Here is a 4,501-nt window from a genome sequence, read left to right as displayed (position 1 = left end):
CACCCCTGTGAATTGATCAATTATATATTATTAATGTTATTTGGTGCATTTTATTATTTTTAAAAAAGAAACAACTCTTGACTTAATTGATTTTTTCTAGTGCTTGCCCATTTTCTATTTCTATTTTTTTAATTTCTAATTTTTATCATATCTTCTATTTATTTTGGGTTTAATTGTACACATTTTTTCCTTTTTTTTAAATCCTAATTTCTTTCTTCTTTTTTTTTTTTTTAATTTTATACCTGTTTTACTGGTGTGTGGGGGGTTTTCCGGTAAAAGCCAGAAAACCTGCTAGACAAATTCTAAAAGAGCTGTAACACTTTATACATAATTTCTTATGGCGGAAACTTATATGATAGAATTTAAGTGTATGAAGTTGTAAGTTTCCATCGAAAGCATTTAAAATGATAAGTCCACTTTCAAATTATGATTTTCATCATCCTATTAAAACTGTTTTCTAACTTCTTTACTTTGTGTTGTTATTGGGGTAGAGTTTTCTTTATTTTCTAACACTTATTTAAAATCTTTTCTTGTGAATTAGGTGTGGGTTTACAGAGCCGATCATCAATTTACATTCAACAATTCAGACACATTCTGGTTCAAGCCATCAGTCCCTCAATGTGTATTGCTTAGTCCACTTCCCCTTCCATTCCCCCTTCTGTCCTGACTCTGAACTTTGGCCTTGGATATATGCTGCCCTTTTCAGTTTAAATGGTTGATTATTATTCTAATGAGGAAGTGAGTTTAATTCTAGACTTGATAGGCAAGGGCCATCGTCTTAGGGTCTCACCAATCTCAATTTGACCAGTAAGCCTTGGCTCTTTTAAGATTTTGTTCCACATTTTTCTCTCACTCTATCCTGGACTTTAAAGTGACCCTTTCCAGAGTAGTGGTAACCAGGCAACCATTAGTTCTTTTTGGTCTTGGAGTCGGGAAGACTGGTATTTGCATGGTACTTTATTCCATTGGACCCTTCTTTCCTAACCCGCTGGAATGTCTAAATGCTGCCCTTGTGGTTTTAGATGGTTGATTATCCTAATGAAAGGGTGAGTTCAGATCTAGACCTGAAGGGGAAGGACCATATTCTTAGGGTTTCACCAGTTTCTGGTTGACTAGGAAACCTGGGCCCTCTGACTTTGAATTCTTTTCCACATCTTCTCCCACTAGATCTGAGACCTTCTAAAGCAGTGGTCCTCAACCTTCCTCATGCTGCGACCCCTTTTTTTTTTTTTTTACATTTTATTAGGGGCTCATACAACTGTTATCACAATCCATACACATATCAATTGTGTAAAGCGCATTTGTACATCATTCTCAAAACATTTTCTCTCCACTTAAACCCCCGACATTAGGTCCTCATTTTTCCCCTCCCTCCCCGCTCTCCCCGCCGCGACCCTTTAATACAGTTCCCCAACCATAAAATTATTCTCATTGCTGCCTCATAACTGTAATTTTGCCACTGTTATGATTCATGATGTCAACATCTCATATGCAGGATGTATTTTCATTGTTTCAAATTGAACATAATTAAAGCATAGTGATTAATCACAAAACAATATGTAATTATGTATTGTGAAATATTTATTTCTAATGACAAATAAATGAAATTTTGTCTTGAAGCATGATGTAGCATAGGTAACAGTCTTCACACTGGGTATTCATATGTGGGCATATCTGCATGTAGGTGGACCCACCTGGAGACAGAGGACAGATAGGTGTCTCGGTTCCTAAGACCATCAGAAATATGTGCTTTCCGATGGTTTAAGGCGACTCCTGTGAAAGGGTCGGTTGGCCCCCAAAGGGGTCGCGACCCACAGGTTGAGAACCACTGTTCTGATGTGATCCTTCTTGGAGCAGTTGATAACTAGCTGAGCACCATGTAGTTCTGGTCTCAGGGTTGTGATCCATCAACCCATCAGATTAATTGTTTCCATGTATCCCTCAATTTTCATCATTCTTCTGGAGACAAAGAGAGACCAGTAGTGGTTGGATCTTAGGGGGCCACTTACTTGATTTTAACCACTCAGTTGCTACTCACCAAATTAAGATATAGAACACTGTCTTTGTGAACCATGTTATGCTGATTGGAATTGATATCCCTGGACACTATGGTCCTGATCGTCTTTGGTCTAGCAACTTCTGAACAGAACTCTTAATACCTTCTAGAAGTCCAAGAGTCTCTAAGTGTCAGTGTTCTCACAACTCACCAGTAGGTGTTCTCTACCAACCCTCACGGATAATTTCCTTTGTACGTGTAACTTAGGGTTTAGAACTGGTTCATTCCCTTGCTGAGAATTTGTATTGCCACTCTCAATATATTGAATCAGAACTTAGAACTTAACAAGATCCCTCATTCTTGTTTGTTTCCTTTTAATTCTTTTTCTTTTTAAATCATTTTATTGGAGGCTCGTACAACTCTTATCACAATCCATACATACATACATCCATTGTGTCAAGCACATTTGTACATTTGTTGCCATCATAATTCTCAAAACATTTGCTTTCTACTTGAGCCCTTGGCATCAGCTCCTCATTTTTTTCTGCTCTGTCCCCGCTTCCCCCTCCCTCATGAACCCTTGATAATTTATACATTATTATTATTATTTTGTCATATCTTACACTGTCCGACGTCTCCCTTTACCCACTTTTCTGTTGTCTGTCCCCCAGAGAGGAGGTTATATATGGATCCTTGTAATCGGTTCTCCCTTTCCACCCTCCCCTCCCTCCACCCTCCCAGTATCATCACTCTTACCACCAGTCCTGAAGGAATCATCTGTCCTGGATCCCCCCACCCCCAGCATTCTTAATGACCCCCAGGTATACATAAGAATATATAAATATATAAGAATCACCTAGGACAATAGGGTAATCTCATTTTTTTCAATAATTTATTCCTATTCTATCACCATTCCACAACTTCTTTTAAGTGATAGTGATGGACTTACTTGAAGTCATGAATTATATTCTTTGCTTGGCTTTATTAGACTTTTTAACAAACCCTTTTTTGCTTGCTATTTGTTCATATTAGCTTAGTAGTCAACAAATTAATGCAAATAAATGTATAGCTTAAATAATCCTTAAAAAGATGAAATTATTAAAGCCATTTATGAAGTTTATTTTTTTGTTTGAGATTAAAATTTTGAGTTTATTGTAATTGGTTAATTGCTTATGAGAACATTTAAATAACTGGAAACAAATGTTGAACTGAATTAAGAAGAATTGATTAAGAGTAACATTGTAAGAGCCCCAATAAAATGATATATTAAAAAAAATAATAAAATAAATAAGTAAAGATAAACTAGAAATACAACTTAAAATAAAAATCTAAAAAAAAAAAGAGTACATGATGTCCCATAGCCTACCAGGAAACCATAAAAATGTTTGTCCAGCTCTCTTGAAAATGTCTCCTTTAACCACTCCTATAAATTAGCAGACTGTTGCTGTCCCTTGCCTTCAAGTTGATTTTACTCATAGTGACCCTGTGCACAAAAGGGCGAAACACCGTCTAGTCCCCAACCCTCCTCAAGATTGTTCTTATCTTTGAGATTGTTGTTGCAGCCATTGTGTCAATCACCGTGGAAGGTCTTCCTGGTGGTCCTCCACTTTAGCAAGCACCACGTCCTTTCCAGGGACTGGTCTCTCCTGACAGCGTGAGAAGAAGTCTCGCCATCTTCCCTTCCACGGAGTACTCTGGCTTTCCTTCCTCCAGGCCAGACGTGCTTGTTCTTCTGGCAGTCCGTCGTGCTTTCTATATTCTTCACTAGCGTGATCACTCAATGCACCAATTCTTCTTCCAGCTTCCTTATTCAGCGTCCAACGTTCACATGCATGTGAGGTCACTGAATATACCATGGCTTGGGTCAAGCACACCTTAGTCCTCAAAGTAGCATCTTTTTAAAAACTTCATTTTATTGGGGGCTCATACAACTCTTATCACAATCCATACATTCATCAATTGTGTAAAACACATTTGTACATTCATTGCCCTCATCATTCTCAAAACATTTGACATCAGCTCCTCATTTTTCCCCTTCCCTCCCTGCTTCCTCCTCCCTCAGGAACCCCTGATAATTTATAATTATTATTATTTTGTCGCATCTTACACTGTCCGACATCTCCCTTCACCCACTTTTCTGTTGTTCATCCCCCAGGGAGGAGGTTATATGTAGATCCCTGTAATCGGTTCCCCCTTTCTACCCAACCCTCACTCCACGAAGTTTCTTATTATAGATGATACATGCTAAGTTCTACATAGAGAGAGCAACATGGACCTTAGTCCTTATCTTCAGGCATTTGCAATCACAGATGGAGCTTTATGAATATTTCAATTTTTTATAACTTAATAAACTGCCATTATTCTGCAAAATAGAGCAATGACAGTGAATATGGACTTAAAAAGAAAAATCAATTGATTAATATTTTAATAAAGATCCTGAAATTCTTGGACACTGTTTAATGAAGAGAACAGAATTATATAATTCTGTATGTATATATATATATA

General features: G+C 37.4%; 1 non-coding gene across 1 annotated transcript; it reads right to left on the bottom strand.

Annotated features, from left to right (window-relative positions):
- Positions 1 to 260: 260 nt before the first annotated feature.
- Positions 261 to 322, bottom strand: LOC115870002. Its single transcript, XR_004046474.1, has one exon. It is a non-coding gene; the product is annotated as a U7 small nuclear RNA (small nuclear RNA).
- Between the last annotated feature and the right edge of the window lie 4,179 nt (positions 323 to 4,501).

Source organism: Echinops telfairi, unplaced genomic scaffold, assembly GCF_000313985.2.
Source record: "Echinops telfairi isolate 266 unplaced genomic scaffold, ASM31398v2 ScPeMD7_70;HRSCAF=299, whole genome shotgun sequence".
Taxonomy (NCBI): Eukaryota; Metazoa; Chordata; class Mammalia; order Afrosoricida; family Tenrecidae; genus Echinops; species Echinops telfairi.
The sequence above is the reverse complement of the archived record's forward strand: the minus strand, read 5'-3'. Positions and strand labels throughout refer to the sequence as shown.